The 21,615-nt window shown below is 37.3% G+C and overlaps 1 pseudogene; it reads right to left on the reverse strand.

The window, feature by feature from the left end:
• Positions 1 to 8,129: 8,129 nt before the first annotated feature.
• LOC138804965 (mesoderm-specific transcript homolog protein-like) lies at positions 8,130 to 18,785 on the reverse strand (annotated as a pseudogene).
• Between the last annotated feature and the right edge of the window lie 2,830 nt (positions 18,786 to 21,615).

The following is a 21,615-nucleotide window of genomic DNA, read 5'->3' on the forward strand; positions in this document are numbered from 1 at the left end:
GAGTGACTTTTCTGATGACCTGAAATCCATTCCTTTGTAATATAATAATCTTCAGTAGGTGTAGAGCCTCTGTCTTCCCTGCTTTCATGGTATGACAGAGTCTTGACTTTGATAATCATCAGCTTGTAGGCCCAGCTGCCTTCATCTCATTAACACTTTCCAATTCAGTAATTTGTTTATATTCCATCACATTCTCCTTCAGTCTTCCTTAAAAATGCACACTCTCCTCTGCACAAATTGCAATGAAGTGAAGGGTTTATCAGTTTGGGGTTTTTTCCCTGCAATTAGTTACTAAGTAAAACCTATTTTCACTGGTGAAGTAGAGATGATCTTTATTTAAGTTTGGGAATGTTGTGGTGAAAAAAGTAGCTCACATCTATCAGATCATTGTCCTTACATCTTTACGTATTTTAACTTTCTTTTTCTTTTTTAAAATTGTGTTGCCAATACTTGGGCTTAAATTCACATCCTTAGCACTCTCCTGGTTTTCTCTGCTCAAGCTGATGTTCTACCTCTTGAGCTTCTATTTCCACCTTTTTCCTAGCTAACTGGTGATATGTATTTCATATAATTTTCTATTCTTTTCTACTCTGCCAGAGCATACAACTCAGTCACTGTATAGCTAGGATTATAGACATAAGCCACTAGTACCCAGTTATATTTTGATTTTCTTAGGAAAATGCATGGAAATGGAATTTCTGGATTATGAATTAGATATTTGTCAAGCTCCCTGAGAAGCTAGGCTGATTTCAAAATGATAATTCCATTCTGCACTTAGCACCAGTATTGACTTGTGCTACTACCTATATTATAATGTTAGGTTCTATCCAACCTTTAAATATGAACCTTCTAATGATATATAGTAGTATTGCATTGTGGCATTTATTTTTTATTCCTCTTTTAACCAATGATCTTAAGTATTTTCACTTGCTCATTGAATCTTCACATATTTTTCTAAGTGTCTAGTCAAATCAATTCCACATTTTTATTGAACATTGTCTTTTAGTTGTTGTTGTTGATCTATAGCAGTCATTTATACAGAATATGCAAATCCCTTTGTCAGGCGTGGGAATCACTACAATTTTCTTATGGAATACAGTGTGGGTACTCATTTTTCTCATAGTATCTTTAATTCTAAAAAAATCTATTTTATCAATATTTTTCTTTTTTGGTTAATTTTGTAGTTTTTCTTGAAGAAATATTTTTCTAATCCAAGGTTACAAAATAGTCTCATTATTTTCTAGATATTTTAGTATTTTAACTTTTACATTTGGACCTATCATCAATTTCATTCGTGAATACAGCATGAGCCATAAGCCAAACTCTTTATTTTCTCAGCTGAAAACGCTAATTTTTTTGTATAATTGCTTAAAAATTCTTGGGGAAAATATTTCACCATATAAATATAAGTTCACTTCTAAATTCTCTGCTGTTCACAATGATCTATGCATTTATCTGATTTTAAAACAATGCTGTATTGTATTGGTTTTTATAGTATTATAATTAGAATTGAAATCAGATTACCAAAAGTTTCACATTTTTATTATATTTTCAAACCTCTGTACAATTTTGATTTTACAAAATAGACATATTGAAGATTCCATCCCATACTATGATATTTCATGGTATTTCATTTATTATTCTTTAATTTCTCTTACCTAAGATTTATCAGATTTTGCATAAAAATCTCACATTTTGTTAAGTGTATCTCTAATTTTTCTTATAAATTTGATTATTCTGTAAAAATTGCTTACTTAATTATATATTTCCATTATTTAGTGCTAGGTTATAGAAAATCAAGGATATTTGTAATCACTTACCACATTGTTAAATTCACTACCATTATTACACTACTTTCTGTAGCTCCATAGAATTTTCTGCATGAAAATTAATATGTGTAGATGTATTTTTACTTCATCATCTTTGTTGACTTAAGCTTTTCTCCTTTTTTCTCCTTATGTGTCACCCTCTTGCAAAATGACATTCCAAGTATAGGGAAAAATGATATTAGCCTTTTACCTTAAAGTTTATTAGCTGAAGAATTTCCTCAAACTTTTTTTCACTAGGAAGACATTTACATCTATTTCTAGTTACCTGATATGTGTGTGAATGTATGTATGTTTGTATGTATGCATGCATGTATGTATGTGTATGTACCTTTTGTGTATATGTGACTGTCTTGGAGCTTGAATTTAGGGCCCAGGTGTTATTCCCTGAACTTATTTTTCTCAAAGATAGCACTCTACTTCTTGAGCCCCTCTACTTATGGATTTTTGGTGGTGAATTAGAGGCAGCAGTCTCATGGTCTTTCCTGCTCATAATGGCTTCAAACTGAAATCCTCAGATCTCAGCCTCCAAGTAGCTAAGATGATAAATGTGATACACCAGCATCAGACTGTTGGTTAATATTTTTAATACTGAACTTGTTTGGTATGTTATCAGGACTATTACCTGTATCTCTTAAAATGATGGCATGATTAACTATGTTTTGAGAGTTCCACTACTCTTAGTTGTGAGGAATTCCTCTTAATCATATTATATTGTCCTACTATACAGAGCTGAAATTAGTCTGCTTTAGTCTGGCAAAATATATTGAGATCTTCCATCCCTGCCTGTTGGAACACAAATATCCCCTGGTGCTGTATTATTTCTGGGGATTGTTCCTCAGTGCATTATGTGAAAACCTTTAATAGTTTTCTCTTAGATATGTAGGTGATAAGTCAGCTGCAGATGAGAGGGAATAAATTTTCAATATTTAAGCACTTTCCATTTCTCTGGGACTTCCAGAACTCAGTGGGAACTTCCTTCTTCTTTGCTCTTTTACCCTGAAAGATAATCATGGAAGTCTTTGGAATACCCAGCTTCCAGACACTCTCTGTCCATTACTCTGCAGTCATTAAAAGTGTATCTTCCTTTGCATCCTTCCTGTTAAAGATCACATCTATGTTGCCAGTAAAAAAAGTATTAAAATCATTTTATCATTTATAAACTATTAATTTTCTACTTCTATTAAGCACAAGGGACTGCCAATCTCTAACTGCACTAGGGATTCACCTGTTCTGTGGTTTTAAAGGTATTTTTAGTACTATGCTGCCACTCACAAATGTTAGAATGTCATTAATTCATCTTTGTGGAAGTACTTTTTTTTCCAGGTGGTTTCAAGTGGCTTTAAAGAAAAGGTAAGTAAGGAACAGATGCAAACTTTCCAAGTTTGAAAGTAAATAATGAGATGTAATTAGTCTTCACTACCTCAATAGGTAGTGAATTCTTAAGAAATAATCTTTATAAAATGTGTGTTGTGTCACCACAGCAGCATCCATAATACCCAGTGCATCTGTACATGACAGGCTAGGATCACATCATAAACAGTGATTTTAGAAACAAGTATTAACAAAATTATTCTAGAAGAATTGATTGAAGTTTGATCTGGATCCCATTAACTCTACTCCAATTTCCCACTATAAACATTCTTTTATTTTGTGACCCGCCGAAAGCTTCCTAGGTAAACTTTATGCCTTCATAAAGGTTCTTGGTCCTTCCTGTGTCCAGCCCACTCTTCTTGTTCCTTGGTAAGATACATTCCATATTAAAGTAATCGACTTCTAAACACTGAGTTTTCTAGTGAGTTTTGCCTTCCCCCAGAATTCCAAGGCATATCTGAAGGCTACTTTAATTTAATCATTGTACCTTGTAGATACCACTTAGTTAGGAAATTCTATTTTCTTATAATAGCTATTCTTCCAAAACCCCTAGCTTATATTTCAAAAAGATAAAAGTATCTTTTCCTCTTTGAAATCATACTTTGCCTGATATAAAATATTTGTTAAATGTATGTTGTATGAATGAACAGGCAGATTGACCATCTAATTCATTCATTTTATGTTGACTTTTCATTTTCTTAGTAGCTTTTCTTAACCTCAGAAAAGCAAACTGACTAAAACAATTATGATTTAATAAAATATATGTCCACATACTCTGAAATGCTGGTAATATAATAAAAATTAAATAGATTAGAGAAATTTCCATTTAGTAGCATCTCTTGCAGTAAGCAATGTATTACTTCCCTCCTTAACCTATTTCATATTTCCTTAACCTATCAGGAAATTGCACATTACAAAAAAATCTGAAAGCTGTAGCAAATATCTATACTTTCTTCATTTCTTTATGTATCTTATTTACATTCTCCCCCAAACAAAAGAATATGTATTTATTTAATGAGGACCACTTGTCAAGTATTTATCAGCATCCCAGCTGATGTATGTGATTTTACTTGGAAAAATGCTAGTTGAAGATGCCAAGAAGCTTGGGATCTCATAATGTCATCACGTTGGACTATGTGGTGAGCTCTAAAAATGGTGACGGAATCATTAGGTTACAGAGACAAGGATATACAGATAAAAGACAATGATATGTAAATACAAACAGCAGTTGAGCGTTTTTGTTTTTTTTTTGTCGGTCGTGGGGTTTCAACTCTGGGCCTGGGCACTGTCCTTCAGATCTTCAGCTCAAGACGAGCGCTCTACCACTTGAGCTACAACACCACTTTCGATTTTCTGGTGGTTTTATTGGAGATAAGAGTTTCACGGATTTTCTTGACCAGGCTGGCTTTGAACCATGATCCTCAGATCTCAGCCTCCTGAGTAGCTAGGATTACAGGCGTGAGCCACAGGCGCCCGGTGAGGGTTTGTTTTTGTTTGTTTGTTTTTTTTAAGGGAAGAACATAATTAATATCAAAGTTATTCTAGTACATTCTCCAATTTTCAATCTCATGCTCAAGATGATGTTCGTTTCATTAAATACAATACCGACAATATTTGCTACAATTTAAGTTGCTGTTCCTACTTTTATATTTTAAGGAAGAAATAGGTCTAATTCCTTTTTTAGTTTTTGGATTTAAGACTGTAAAGTCCACATTGATCACCTATCTCCATTGCCTTGTTTGTCTCCAGAAAATATATTAAAAATCAGTGATTACAGAAATGCACACAGAAATTTCTATTCCCATAGAAACCCTTATTATGACACTTTAAAGGATATAATTACCTTTCAGAAGTTATAAACTGGCTATCATTTACAAAATGACTACAAATTTAATGATTGTTGTTAGACTTGTTTCTGCATAAATACTTATATGTGTTTATATGAGTCAACTATATTGTGGCCTTGACCTCCTTCAAAACTACTATTGAGAAAAGAAAGATAAGAGAGCAATATTTGAGTGACTTCGAACTAAATTTGAATTCAATGTGTGTGTGTGTGTGTGTGTGTGTGTGTGTGTGTGTGTGTGTGTGTGTGTGTGTGTGTGTGTGTGTGTGTGTGTTTCACGGACTGTTAAGTTGTTTCAAGAGAAAATTGAATAGGGAAAAAGTTAAAACAGCCACACAGACTCAGCTAATATAAAATAAAAGAGAATTGTTGTTCAAATTTCACTGTTAATCATAATCACTTGGGGCTTATTAAAATACCAATATCTTGGCAAAAAAATATATTTTTTAAACAAATTCACAATGGAAGCCAATGCTAGTGGTCTGGAAACCAACTAATGAACTCAGAGAAAAGAAGTGTCCTTCCGAGTATGTTTGAGACATGTTTGAGATGTCAGTATGTTGATGGCTTTAAGTTGGACTTGGAATCTAAAACATGATAAAAAATAAATCTTGCCAAGTTAGAAAGTAAGGATGCACCTGATTTACTACCTGTCAACCAAGTGCCCTGTAAGGACCTGGGCTGCACCAGCACTGGAACAGTGAGTGAAGGTCACTGACTCCATGTTCAGATTGGAAAGCTGAGGAGAAGAGCTGTCTGAGGAATGTCTGAGAGATTACTCACCTTCGGAGGGAGGATGAGAGGGATATGCAATCTCATAAAATGAGGATAGTAATTCTCTTTGCCAGAACAAACCTGAAAGATCATTATTGGGGAAAAGGGCTATTGAACACATATTATGCAATTTGAAAGCAGAAGTATCCTTGGTTTTATTTTGATTCCTATTAGGAAGAAGCTTGAATTTGTTACAAAATCAGTTTCTTAATTTTCTATTAAGTGCTTTTTCCAAGTACCTTGAATACTCTTGTCTTTCAATGGTAAGTAAAACTCTCTTCAATACAGTTTACAAATTTTAGAAATTGTCGAAAATACCATGGCACAATATGGTTTTAAAATGAATATGAAAAACTACAGTTTTATTTTTTTATTTAGACCTATTGTTATGTGAGTATTTTGTAATACTAGAAACTTTAGGTGAGTAATCTAATAGTAATAGATAAAAACATACGGTGAATATACATATATTGGGTATAGTATATGTATAACATATTTTATATATAATATAATATATATGTGTATAATACATTATATATTTATGTTATACATAATACTATATATATATATGTTCTTCCTATCCCTTAATACTGAGAAGAAAGAAAACTAAGGACTGGCACTTTGGAGTTTATTTTTCCTTCATTCTCAATTTTCCCAAGTAGTCAATGCCACCCTTTAATGGAGTAATAAAGAGAAAATCAACACAGCAGTCACAATTTACTAGGCAAGCCAAAGTGCCTTCCTGGGGGGTTTGATAATAAAATACTGTCATTCACTTCATCCATTTCAAAATCAAATTAAAGGCCTAAGGGAAAAAAGTTCTCTGAAGGACTAGCATTTTTCATGATGCATATATGTGTAATACCATAATTCTTCGTGTGGAGGCAATTTTTTCCAAGTGTCATAAAAAGGCAAAGAGGGTGAAATGATAAATTAGAATGAGTTTAACCAATCCCAACTTCAACATTATCCAATTTTCATTTTCTATGTCTGTTTACAATGGTTTATCTTCCCTGGTTGCAAGGTAATTGGCATGTTCTTTTCTATGTGGTTACTGAATCTTCTAATGATTTTCTTCTTGAGCAATGACTGAAAATAGCTTCAAAATCAGATGATTTCACAGGGCTTTGTTGTTCATTTAAGTGAATCTCACAAGATCTTAAACATAGTGGACATGTTGTACTGATGTGTGAAATGCATGAGGCCAGCAGTAACAAAAGAGAAGTTTGATGTCATGTATTATTTCACAGAATCCTTCTGTGAAATATAATCCTTCTGATCAAATAAGGCCCTGTAACTGAGCCATGCTTATATTTTGAGAATGGATAAAATCTTAATTGTTTGAAAAATCTTACATCATTGCAGATGATGTTAATGGGTTTCATGGTTATGGTGAGGGTAGAAGACCATGATGGTAAAATACTGTCTTTTTATATGGTTTTCCGTATTTGTCTTTGAAGAAAGTTGCCATCTCTGAAATATGAACAGGCATAGTGTATGGGAAGGATACATGTCTGAGGAACTCTTGAGTTACTCATATTACTCATACATATTGCAGAGTTCTTTTTGTTTATTAATTTATTTTAGATTTAGTTCAATTTATTCAGAAGTTATACATTCTTAATAAGGTTTATTATTCTGGCAGGGGAAGGGTCTGCTGGTTTAGCATCCTTATAAAACATATACATGTGTAGGCAAATCATTGTCTTAAAGCATACTTATGGTACATATCTAGACTAGTATCTATTTTAACAAAACATCCACAATTAAAACAGCTGATGAAACTAAACCCACAGTTAAGAGAATAGATTCTCTCTTACTCTCACTTAAGCAAGGTTACTTAGAGAACTTTTAAAAATCTATGTGCTCTTAAAGCCATGTTAGGAGAGGTAAACAAGCCCTTCTCATTCTTTATTGTGGAATTTCACTTGGGATCAAGACAGAAATTCCCATATTTAAATATTTCAGAAAAATCCACAGGAGCCTTAAAAGTCTTTTATGCAAAGTGATGTCTAATGTCTATCTTCCTGCATCAGTAAGAAGTAATGCAGACCAGAATTTCCCAATAACACAAAGGCAAGTTCACATACTTGATCAGACGTCAAAGCACTGAGGTGGACTACTATGTCACTCTTAGTTGGAGCTTTTGCTGCCTTTTTCTATATTCTGTTCAGCAATGTGAGTAAAGTGGACTTTGTTAAGAGAATGGTGTTTGGTTTCCAGGACCCCTTTTGGGCATTTCTTCCTAAGTGGAAATACGACAAGTAAGAGAATTGGGGAAGTAATATGGGGAAGCTACTCTTTTCAGCTCAGAAGGAGCTGATGAAGCCCATATATGCATTCAAGAAGCCCATGGGATCCTCTAGCTGTGGGTAGTGGCTAATGTGGTCATCCAGAATCGATACCGTGGACCGCGGCAACATTTTCCTGTACAGCTCCAAAAACTCTGGGTAGGGATTTATAGGATCCAATGGCCCATCGATAAAATGAATGGGAATCGTTACAGAGGCAAGGACTCCCACTCAGTGTCTTCTAAACTTTTTCCTCTGATTATTGTACTGCAAGGGACTGTAGATGATCAGGTAGCCATCGTTACTGCAGATTCCAGCCCACATTTCCCACAGCTCACTCTCAGAGGGTCGAGTGTATGGTCCAAAGACAGGAGTGAGACCTGGAGAGAACAGAAAGAAGTTCATCAGCCACGTAAGGATGGGTGACAGTATGCCTCCATCTTTGAGTGCCTTTTGGAGAAGAGGACCATGAGTCTCAGGAAATACACCTCCATTGGACAGTCAGAGACTCTTCTTTATGGTAAGCCGGCCAGATCGATTCTACTTGTACCTATACAGCAGCTCCTGAACAACAATATCTCCATAATCGTGAGATTATCTGGAGCCCCAGATGCCGCAGAAATGCCTCAACAATGGTGGCCTGCTCAAAGATGGAGTAGTGATGTGGTCTCGGTTTGTCACTGAAGCCAAAGCCTAAGAAGTCAAGTGCAATCACTCGATGAAACCTGAGGGTTAGACCGTCACAAATCTTATAGCCATCGCAGCTGGATGTTAGAAAGCCATGTAAAAGCACAACTATCTCAGGACTTTCAACCACACTCACAGAGTCTTGGTAGAAGATGCGCAGTCCCTTGTACATAAAACAAAAATCAAAAACAAAAAACACTTGCCATTAGTCTTCCACGAGTGCAGAGCAGGAGAGAGCTGAGGGGTTGGGATGTGCAAGTATGGGGCCAGCAGGGGTACAGCCAGCAGCCCGACCCACCCTCCCTCATCCTGATTCAAAGGTAAGACCTGGGCCACAGGACTCCGTGAAGGGGAGGGGCTGCAGAATTCTTCTTGTTACCCAATGGCTATACTGCAGGATTCTGTGCCTAGGATTACACACACACACATACACACACACACACACACACACACACACACACTCACACACCTTTATTATACTAAGGGCTGCTTTTGTTACATGAGAAAAGAATATTTTGTTTAAAATAATTTTTGCTTAAAATAATTATTTAAAATAAAAATATATGACATATATACATATATGCCAGATTTAGTTACGAAGAAAATTCTTTTATTTTTTTCAATCAGTCATAGATCTTGAATCTGGGCCTAGGGCGCTGTCCCTCAGCTCTTCAGCTCAAGGCAAGTGCTCTACCATATGAACCACAGCACCACTTCTGGTTTTCTGATGGTTTACTGGAGATAAGAGTCTCATGGACTCCTGAGTAGCAGGGATTACAGGCATGAAACACAGGCATATTTTTAAAGAAAATACCAGTATATATTGCCTTATTTTATTATTATAACAAATATTGTTTATTAAAAAATTACATTTGCATTCCTACAAGTCAACAATCCCTGGGATAAAAGGTAGAGACAACGCACACATTAAAGTTTGGGCATTTTCATTTCACTTTGCTAAATCCTCATTTTACTTTGTCAATACTCAAAGTACAATTCTGCTTCTTTTACCTTATGTAATTAAAAAACCTTCCCTTTGTTGATTGCTAGTTTTCATTGAAGTTTTGTTTTCTTTTCAATCTTTTATTCATTATCTCATGGATACCTTATATTAATTATCTACTTTATTGGATTAACTCAATGATTGTTCTGGAAACTTAATGTATTGAAATAGCTATACCCACAATACAATATCTTGGCAAGGAACTTTACAATTTATGGGGGGGGGTGTAGTGGGGAATTGAGAGGAGGGAAAGTGGGAGAAAAATGAGGGAGAGGGTAACAATGGTCAACAAGAAATGTACTCATTACCTTACCTATATAATTGTAACCCCTCTTTACATCACCTTAACAATAAAATTAAATTAAAACAACCAAAACAAAATAACTAAAAACACCAAAAAGCCATAAAAATTTCAAGGGATTGTAGTGCATAAGTAAGGAAAACAGAATTCCCTATATAGAATTTATCTAGCATGAATTCAAGGCTTGGGCACTGTCTCAGACCAGTGTGTGTGTGTGTGTGTGTGTGTGTGTGTGTGTGTGTGTGTGTGTGTGTGTGTGTGTGTGTGTGTGTGTGTGTGTGTGTGTGTGTGTGCGTCTGTGTGTGTGCCTGTGTGTACTTGAGGCTAATACTCTACTATTTGAGCCACAACTCCAGTGTCAGTCTTTTTAATGTTTTGGTAGTAGTTAATTGGAAATACGAGACTCAAGGAATTATTGCCTGGGCTAATTAGAACCCTGATACTCAGCTCTCAGCATCTAGACTAACTAGGATTACAGCTGTGAGCCAGACACTGGCTGCATAAGATTTTTCACCCCCTGGAAGACTTTTTTATTAACACATTTAATATTCTTTTTTTAACTTTTATTTTATTTTATTTGTGAACATACTGTACAGAGGGGTTACAATTGCATGGGCAGGATAATGCGTACATTTCTTACCAAGCACTGCAGCCTCCTCCTTTGTTTACCCTTCACATCACTTGCCAGCCTCCCCCCTGCCCTCCCAATCCCCATCCTTCTCCTTCCCCCCTTCCCCCCTTCCCCGCACTGACATTGTAAAGCTCATTTTGGACATGACAACTTGTACTTCTCATTGTTGCAACAGGTCCACCTGTATCCTTAAACAACTGGTTTTTCCCCATCTCCTCCACAAGTTATACTGACATCAAATATAGTGAAAGCAGGGGTTATACTGTGGGGGAGGGACATACAAAGCAACAAAGACATAATCTTATAGATGCATTAGAAACACATGCATGGAAGAAAAAAACATTAAAATACATATCTAAGGGTTCATTTTCCTGACATCACATTATCTGACCATTTCTGCTTGACTCATACATATACTAGATATTGCAAATAAGGGAAACCATGGGACCTATGTTTCTTTGGGCCTGGCTTACTTCACTTAATATAATTTTTTCCAAGTTTTTCCATTTCCTAACAAATGGGGCAATGTCATTCTTTCTGATGGAGGCATAGAATTTCATTGTGTATGTATACCACCTTTTCTTGATCCATTCATCTACTGAGGGGCATCTGGGTTGGTTCCATATCTTAGCTATGGTAAATAATGCTGCAACAAACATAGTTGTGCTGGTAGCTTTAGTGTGGTCTTGTTTGTAAACATTTGGGTAAATGCCCAAAAGTGGGATTGCTGGGTCATAGGGGAGTTCTATGTGAAGTCTTTTGAGGAACCTCCATACTGCTTTCCAAAGTGGTTGAACAAGTTTACATTTCCACCAACAATGAAGTAAGGTTCCTTTCTGTCCACATCCCCTCAAGCATCTGTTGTTGTTAGAGTTCTTGATTTTTGCCGTTCTAACTGGAGTGAGGTGATATCTCAATGTTGTTTTGATTTGCATTTCTTTTATGGCTAGGGATGTTGAACATTTCATCATGTGTCTATTGGCCATCCTTCTTTCTTCTTCAGAGAAGTTTCTCTTTAAGTCTTTCGCCCACTTATTTATTGGGCAGTTGTTTCTTTGAGGATTTGTTGTTGGGGGGTTTAATTTTTTGAGTTCCAAGTATATTTTAGATATGAGACCTTTGTCCGTTGTATGGCTATTAAAGATATTCTCCCAATCCATAGGCTTTCTATTGAGCTTGCTAGCTATGTCATTTGCCCTGCAGAAGCTCTGCAACTTTATGCAATCCCATTTGTCCAACCTTTCTTTGATTTGTTGTGTTTCCGGGTCTCTATTCAAAAAATTTCGGCCTGAGCCAAGGAGGCCTAGGGTTTCTCCTATTCCATCCTGTAATGTTTTCAGAGTGTCTGCTTTGAGTTCAAGGTCTTTGATCCAATTGGAGTTGATTCTGATTCAGGGTGATATATAAGGATCTAGCTTTAGTTTTCTACATGTAGTTAACCAATTTTGCCAGCACCATTTACTGAAGAGGCAGTCTTTCTTCCATTGTATTGTTTTAGCTCCCTTATCGAAGATTAGATGGCTATAGGTCTGTAGGTTCATTTCTGGGTTTTCAATTCTATTCCATTGGTCCTGAGGTCTGTTCTTATGCCAATACCAAGCTGTTTTGATTACTATGGCTTTATAGTAGAGTTTGAAATTTGGTATTGATATTCCTCCAGGAGTGTTCTTTCCGTTGAGGAGCGTTTTTGCTATTCGGGGTCTTTTATTGTTCCATATGATTTTTTGGATTGCCTCCTCTATTTCCTTGAAGAATGAGGGTGGAATTTTGATAGGTATCGCGTTGAATTTGTAGATAGCCTTGGGAAGTATTGCCATTTTCACGATGTTAATCTTTCCAATCCAGGAGCATGGGAGGTTTTGCCATTTTTTAAGTTCTTTTTTGATTTCCTTTTTCAAGATTTTAAAGTTTTCATCATAGAGGTCCTTCACTTCTTTGGCTAAGTTAATTCCTAGGTATTTTATTTTTTGTGGGGCTATTACAAATGGAGTTGCTTTCCTAATTTCAGCCATTGATTTTGGGGGGTTAATTTTATAACCTGCTACTTTACCAAAGTTTTGAATCAGCTTGAGTAATTTGGGAGTGGAGTCTATGGGATTCTTTAAATACAAGATCCTGTCATCTGCAAAGAGGGAGAGTTTTATTTCTTCTTTCCCTATTTGGATCCCCTTTATGTCTGCATCATGTCTTATTGCTGTAGCTAGGCATTCTAATACTAGATTGAAGAGGAGTGGAGAGAGTGGGCACCCTTGTCTTGTTCCTGAGTTAAGAGGAAATGGCTTTAGTTTTTCACCATTGAGTATAATGCTGGCTGTAGGTTTGTGATATACAGCCTTTATTGTATTGAGGAATGTGCCATGGATTCCTAATTTTTCCAAAACCTTCATCATGAAGGGGTGTTGGATCTTTTCGAATGCTTTTTCTGCATCTATTGAGATAACCATGTGGTTCTTGTTCTTGCTCCTGTTGATGTGATGAATAATATAAATTGATTTGCATATATTGAACCAGCTTTGCATCCCTGAAATGAATCCTGTTTGATCGTGGTGTGTGATTTTTTGGATGAATTGTTGAAGTCGATTGGCCAAAGTTTTGTTGAGAAGTTTTGTATCAATATTCATCAAAGAAATGGTTCTATAGTTCTCTTTCTTTGATGAGTCCCTGCGTGGTTTTGGGATGAGCGTTATGATGGCTTCATAGAATGTGTTCGGTAGTGAGCTTTCTCTTTCAATTTCATTGAAGAGTTGGAGGAGTATTGGTGTGAGCTCTGGTTTGAAGGCCTTGTAAAATTCCGCTGTAAAGCCATCTGGTCCTGGACTTTTCTTAGCTGGGAGTTCTCTTATTGCTGTTTCTATTTCAGTGCTTGATATGGGCCTGTTAAGATAGTTTAACTCATCATGGTTTAGTTTTGGCATGTCAATATTTGCTAGGAAAAGGTCCATTTCTGTCAAGTTCTCAAACTTATTAGCATAAAGTTTTGAGAAGTATTCCCTTATAATGTTCTGAATCTTGGTTGTTTTCGTGGTGATGTTTCCATTCTCATCTCTGAGTTTATTAATTTGGGTGTGTTCTCTTCTTTTTCTGATAAGATTTGCTAAGGGTCTGTCAATTTTGTTAAGTTTTTCGAAGAACCAACTCTTTGTTTTATTGATTCTTTCTATAGTTTTTTTGGATTCTAATTCAATTCTGATTTAATTTTGATTATTTCTTTCTGTCTACTGGATTGGGGTTTATCTTGCTGCTCTTTTTCAAGGAGGTTTAGATGTGTCATTAAATTGTTAGTTTCAGATCTCTCCAATTTGTTGATGTTGGAGCTCAGAGCTATAAACTTGCCTCTGAGTACTGCCTTTGCTGTGTCCCAGAGGAGCTGGTAATTTGTGTGTTCATTTTTGTTGAATAGCATGAACATTTGAATTTCCTTTCTAATCTCTTCCATGACCCACTCATGATTCAGCAGTGTGTTGTTCAGCCTCCATGTGATACCGGACTTTCTTTGGTGGCTTTTGGTGTTGAGATCTAATTTTATTCCCTTGTGGTCATAGAGGATGCAAGGTATAACTTCAATGTTTCTGAATTTAGAGAAATTTGCTTTGTGGCCTAAAATGTGGTCTATTTTGGAAAACGTTCCATGTGCTGCTGAGAAAAACGTGTATTCTGACGCTGCTGGGTGAAATGTTCGGTAGATATCTGTTAAGTCTAGTTGATCTATGCAGCTGGTTAGAACTGCGGTTTCTCTGTTGAGTTTTTGCCGAGTTGATCTATCTAGTGGGGAGAGTGGTGTGTTAAAATCCCCAACAATTAATGTCTTTGGATCTATATGGGATTTGAGGGAAAGTAGTGTTTCTTTGATAAATTTGGGTGCTCCATTGTTTGGCGAATAGATATTTAGAATTGTAATATCCTCCTGAAGGAGAGATCCTTTAATTAGTATGTAGTGACCTTCTTTATCTCTTCTCACGAATTTTAATTTGAAGTCTATTTTATCTGATATTAGGATTGCAACTCCTGCCTGTTTATGGGGGCCATTTGCTTGGTAGATTTTGTTCCAGCCTTTAACTTTGAAAATGTGTTTGTTTTTACGGGCAAGATATGACTCCTGCACGCAGCAGAGAGAAGGGTCTTGCTTTTTAATCCAACTAGACAGTCTATGTCGCTTAATTGGAGAGTTCAGTCCGTTAACGTTAAGAGATAAGACTGAGAGGTATTTGGGAGTTCCTGCCATGTTATCCACCTTCTTGGGGGCTGCAAAAACTAGGTTCTTCCTATGGTTCTTGGATTCTCAGTTTGGGTGCAGTTTCTTGGCCTTTATTGCGGTCTTGTTGGTTTTCTATGTGTAGGACATCTTTAAGAATCTTTTGTAGGGCTGGTTTGGTGGAGATGTATTGTTTCAATTTTTCTTTGCTATGGAAGGTTTTTATTTGGCCTTCAGTTATGAAGGAGAGTTTAGCTGGGTACAGTATTCTTGGTTGATAGTTGTTTGTTTTTTAGGGCATGGCATACATCATTCCAGGCTCTTCTTGCTTTGATTGTCTCTGCTGAGAAATCTGAGGTAATTCTAATTGGTTTCCCTTTATAGGTGTTTACCCTTTTCTCCTTGACAGCTTTAAGGTTCTTTTCCTTGTTCTGAGTTGATCCTGTGTGGATTATAATGTGACAGTGGGATGTCCTATTCTGGTCTGTTCTATTTGGGGTTCTAAAAGCTTCTTGTATCTGAATAGGCCTATCTTTTTGTATGTTTGGGAAGTTCTCTGCTAGGATCCTGTTAAACAAATTTCCTAGACCATTAACTTCTGTTTCTAGGTGCTCCTCTACACCCAGTATCTTTAGATTAGGCCTTCTGATGGTGTCTTCCAGGTGTTGGATAGATCTATCATATTTCTTGGATTTGTCTTGGATGGTTGTATGTTCTTTCTCTATAATATCTAGGCTATCTTCAATCCCTGAGATTCAATCTTCTGCATGGTCTAACCTGCTGTCAAGACTCTCTACTTTGTTTTTTATCTCTTTTCCTTCTAGTTGGTCAGCTTTGATGGCTTCAAGTTCTTTGTTGAAGCTCTGTTTTAGGTCTTGTATGAATTTTTTTACTTCCTTAATTTGGTGTTCAGTGTTTGTTCTCAAATCACTTAGTTGATTGGTGATGGTTTCTTTGGACTCCCATTCCTTCTGTTGGGTTCCATTCAGCACTCCCTTTGTGGTCTCCCTGACTTCCTTCAGCTCTTTGTTAATGATTCCATGAATGCCTTTAGTGATCTTTGTGTATTCTCTACCTGGTCTCTCAATTCCTGAATTATTCTTTGATTAGCTTCTTCCCGTTCTTGGGATTCCTTGTAGTTCTCTTTCCTCTTGTTCGTGGGATTCCTGCAGTTTTCTTTGAGTGTTCTCAGCCTGCTCACGCCATTCCTCCCTTTCTCTTTGAGTATTCTCAAGTTGTTCACGCAAATCCTGTATCAGTTTTTGAGTGGCTTCCTCACGCTTATGATATTCCTGTATAAGCTTTTGGGATGCCTCCTCTCTCTCCCTTTCATGCTCATACAGAGTCCTTTGTAAGTTGTCAAACTTCTCATTTATCATGGTTGCCAGCAGTGTTTGTAGAGCTATTTGGGAACTCTCCTCTGGATTATTCATTATCTGTTCGGACCCCTGATTATCAAGATTGGGAATTGAGATATCCTGGATTTGCCATTTTTCTTGTGTTTTTCTGGCTTACTCTGCCCATTTGAGATGAAAGTAGCAACAATTTTGTGCTAGAACACTATCTTAAGGCAACCATCCATCAAAGTTTGCTTTTGTACAGTCAATAGTCTACAGATACAATCTAGTTCAACAGATACATCTATTCAACATCAAACAACTGTATGTTAATGGGCTTCGAACCGCAGAGAAGAATTTGGAAGACCAGAAATTATTAGGGTTAGGGAGAGATGTGGGTAAAAAATAGGGATAGATTGGTGTGGGGGGGCACAGGGGGAGTTAACTATGTCCTCATCCCAATGCAGGAGATAGGTTGGGTAGGAGGCAAGTAGAGAGAGAGAGAGAAAGAAGAAAGGGAAAGGGAAATGAAAAGAGACCAGAAAAAAATGGAAACGTAAAAATTAATATTATTATGGAGATTAAAAGACCATCTCTTTAGAGAGGAATGTGAGTATATTAAGAAAAGTGAAGGGACATAGAGGAGAAGTGAAAAACTTAAAAAAATGCTTAAAATATTATATCGGTATAAAGTGGTAGTACTGCTATTAAGGAATTTAAGTCTCAGAGGTTTTGATTTGAGTAATAAATTTGTGGATTAAGTGTGTACACAATGGGGGATAGGGTCTACTAGTTAACTATGGGTTTATCTGAGGATGTGCAGGACAAGAGGTAAGTCACATAAAGAAGATCAAGAGAGAGGAATAGGTGAACAGGAAAATAAAGGGAGAAAAAGAGATCAGAAGTTCAGTAGAGCTAGACAAAAAACAAAAAGATAGTTAAGAAAGAAAGAGAAAGAGAAAGAAGAAAAGAAAAGAAAGGAAACCGCACATTCACGTATTCCTAAAATAAAAATTATAAGAGGAAAAAAAGTTACTGTAAAACAATTATTTTTTCAAAAAAGGCAAAAATTAAAGATAATAAAATTTTTAGAAAAGGAAAAAAAATTATATATATATATATATATATATATATATATATAAAGTACCAAGAAAAAAAAAAGAAATAAACAGAGAAAAAAGAGGAAGAAAGAAGAAAAAAAGAAAAAAAAAAAGTTCTTTGATTTTTTTTTTTTATTTTTTTGGGAGGGGTGGGAAGAATCCTGTATCTTCCTTTTGTCTGTAACCAGCCTCTGGTTGGAATCTCTGGTCAGCTTGAGGTCCTGTGGTTTGATTGGTTTCTTTTTTTTTTTTTTTGGGTCCGGTCGTGGAGCCTGAACTCTGGGCCTGGGCGCTGTCCCTCAGCTCTTCAGTTCAAGGCTAGCACTCTACCACTTGAGCCACAGCGCCACTTCCGGCTTTTTTCTTTTTGCTTATATGGTGCTGAGGAATCGAACCCAGGGCCTTAGGCATGCAAAGCAAGCGCTCTACCACTGAGCCACCTTCCCAGCCCTTGATTGGTTTCTTAAGTCAGTTTGTTCGAACAGGCAGAAAAATGCTCTGCTTTACCCAAGATTTTGAGATCCCCTTCCCAGATTAGTTTACTGGGAGGGTGATCTGCTTTGAGAATCACAAAAGAGGGAGATGCAGTGGTGAGGCTAGGTTCTGGGTAGAGTTGAGGCCTTTCAACAATCAGTAGCTTTTTCCTGGGGCTATTTTGTGAAAAAAAAAAAACTCAGAGAGCCCAGCCTGGAGCCGTTCTCAGGTTTTCTGTTTTTCAATTGATTGTTGAGGCTGCTAGAGGGAGGGGCAGCCTCTGGCTCTGGTTACCCAGTGAGGCAAGCCACTCCAATGGCTGGTGCCTGAGCTGGGTGACTTTTCCCTGGATGGAGCCAAGTCTGGCAGGTCACTTTGCCGTTAAGTTCTTGTGAGCTGCTAAATGACTCGTTTTATTCCAAGGCCTGAGTTGGAGCTAGCAGCTCCTCCGAGCTTTGTCGGTATCCAAGATGGAGATCACCGGTGCTGGGGGGGGAGGGGTGGCCTTCCCTCCTCTGCTCCCTGAGAAGGAGTGAGGACATCGGGCTTCTACTCAAGTCGAGTCTTGGATCGTGGGTCGTCTCTGGTCTGCACACTGCAGGATGAAGATGTCCGCTCCTTGTCGGTTCTTGCTGGTGTTGAGTAGAATCCGCTCGCCAGCTGTGTCTGGCTCCTTCCTCCCGGACTCTCTGTGTGAGCGCTCAGGTATGGCCCCAGCTGCGTTCTCCTCTGCGACCCTGCAGCCGCCGCCGCCGCCACAGCCGCCGCCGCCGCGGCTGCTGGCAAGCACTCAGATGTGTCTTTTTGCCTTTGCTTCCCCTCTCTTGTCTAACTCTCTGTCCTGTGATGGCACACTTGGTGTGATTCTCTGGCTTAGGACTGTTCACTGGAACTCTAAAACTGCTTTCTATGCGAGAGCTTGCTCAGATTCCAGCTTGTCCTCCGCCATCTTCCCGGAACTCCCCACATTTAATATTCTTGAAAGTTTCCATCACAAGCAAGATGGAAAGTATATTGCCTTCATAAAGAAAGAGTAAGAAGAGTACAATTTCACATTGACTATAAAGTGAACAATTTGTCACCTTCCCAAAGGAATGAATAAAGCATACTATTTTCTTTGAAATTGTACTTTAATTAGGACTAACTACTTAACCACAAGTATTGTCAGTAGCCATCTTGAAATTTCTCCATAGAACCCATGATCATAATACCTGTTCTTGGTTCTATGAAGAACAATCATTTTTCTAAAAGTATGTATGAAACACACATCACTGATTTGTTACAGCAAGATATTTTAAAATCTCATATAGTAATGTTTCTTTTTAAGGATATAAAATTAATTTCCTCAGAATTTTAAAGACATTTACCACTGTTGTTATTCATTCATTTCAGTCTATAGGGTAATATCTCCTCCAGTTGGTGACATTCTTACAGTCCATGTGATTCATTGTCACCTGTGAGATATTATAATTACATGCAACTATTATTTATACTGAATAACGTTCTACTCTGTGCCTTCTCTCTTATCTCCTTCTAAAATCTTTATGCCAGCATCAGATCTTTTAACCTCTTTCCCTCCCTTTCAGACTTACATTTTTTTCTTCCTTTGTCTCTTCTGAATAATTTTCCAAACTATCCCTTCTGTGTTGCCATGGTCACTGCAGTCTCTGTATTTTCAGCTTGAGAGCAGTGAATGTTTTGACAGGCTTTGCTCGAGTTCAGTGGGAACTGATAACTGTGTGGGGGCAAAGTTCTCTAATTACTTTATGATATAAAATACAATATGATACTATGATCATTGAATAAAAATACCACATATAATGATGCTTGTTAACATCTGTTCCCTAGTTTTCATTCTATCCTCTTGGGTTTTTTTAGGTGGTACTACATTCTACATAGGCACTCGACAGCTGAGTCATAGTCTTGCACTCTTGTGTTCTTTTACCATAGCATTTCTTCTTTAATAATTTCCTTCAGACATGCATTAAACTTTGTATCTCCATTTCCATGGAGAAGGTGGAAGCAGCAGAATGCCTTCAGGGAGCAAATAAGACATTGCACAGGTGTTTTCTTTTTTTAATTTTTTAATATTTTTTTGGGGGGAATCCAGTCGTGGGGCCTGAACTCTGGGCCTGGCCGCTTTCCCTCAGCTCTTCAGCTCAAGGCTAGCGCTCTACCACTTGAGCCACAGCGCCACTTCTGGCTTTTTTTCTTTTTGCTTATGTGGTGCTGAGGAATCAAACCCAGGGTCTCAGGCATGCAAGGCAAGTGCTATACCACTGAGCCACTTTCCCAGCCCCTAATAAGTACATTTCTTGTCAAACTTCTTACCCTTTCCCTCTTTTTTTTCCTACTTTACCTCCCCTGCAACACTCTCCCCCAGGTTGTACAGATCATTTTTAACATATTGTCTTTTGAATATTGCTGTTGCATTGGTTCCCCCCTTGTCCTTTGTCTCACCATTCTGTTGTTCCCCTTCCTGCCCTAATTCAGACAAATGTATATACAATACCAGGGTACCAATATCAAATATAGTGACAATATGGTATATACCATAGGGGACAGAACATACAGAAGGAACAAGAAACCACATAGTATATTAAAAACAACAACAAAGAAAAACCTCTGGTGTTCATGTCTTGAAGTTCATTTCACTTAGCATCATCTTATGTGATCATCGAAATGCGATGTTCTGTTGAATGCAGATGATTTTTCTCTATTGCTTTAGAAAATTCTTTCTGCGCATCCTGGTAACTCATACCTGTAATTCTAACTCCACAAGAAGCTGAGAGCTTGAAGATTGCTGTTCAACGGTAGCCCAGGCAGCAAAATCTCTGAGTATCTTTTTCCAATTAACAAGCAAAATGACAGACTTTCTCCTTGTCGTAAAGGATAAAGATCCACCTGTGAGCAAGAAAGTCAAGCAGAAGGCCGAGGCCTTGTGTTCAAGCACCAGTACTTACACACAAATCCATTGTGTTGGTCTTTCAACATTTGACTGTGATATGGTTATATCATTGTGCTTATCCATCTTTGAGTTCATTCTGCTTCTTGGATGCACAGATTAATTATTTCCATGAGATGTCAGACATATTCAGGTATTATTTCTTGTAATACTTTTGGCTCTTATATCTCCCTTTCCTTCTGTAGCTTCCAGAGTACACACCAACTTCTCTGATTGTTGCTTGCTAGACTGTCATAAAGCTTTTAGCCAGTCTGTACCTTGTGGTGTCAAATCTACATGTTAGTCACTACTTATTTCCAACTGATGGTTTTAGTTATTATTTTTTCTCAACAATAAACTGCTTCACAATCTGATCTAATTTGAAATAGGCAACTGTGCATGAGTAGGATGGAGCTTGTTTCTCAGAATTGTTCCAATTTCAGGAACTGTTTTCCTAATTATTTTCTGCTAAACTTCCAGTGAATCAAATGATTGTGTGTTGCTAGGACCAATATGGAACTGCCACCCTCCTCTGAAGTTTGCTGATTACCAAACTTGTATAGGGCAGAAACTGCCCATGCTCTGCTCCAAGTGAAGTCACATGCCTTAGAGTGAACTATAGCAATCAATTTTCATAAAAGCAAGTGCTTCATCTTTAGGAACAACATTGTGTCATAGCACTGGATCTGAGGTCAACACCGGCAACCATCTGGTTAGGGATGTCAGCATTTAACATTCATGATCTTTGCCTACCATTGTGGAATATTTGACTCTAAGCAAGCTGGAGCACATCAGTGAATGCTCAATGTCTTGATATGCTCTGCTTGGGATGCAC

The sequence above is a fragment of the Dipodomys merriami genome, unplaced genomic scaffold (genome assembly GCF_024711535.1).
Source record: "Dipodomys merriami isolate MVZ:Mamm:240054 unplaced genomic scaffold, mDipMer1.0.p SCAF_38, whole genome shotgun sequence".
Classification (NCBI taxonomy): domain Eukaryota; kingdom Metazoa; phylum Chordata; class Mammalia; order Rodentia; family Heteromyidae; genus Dipodomys; species Dipodomys merriami.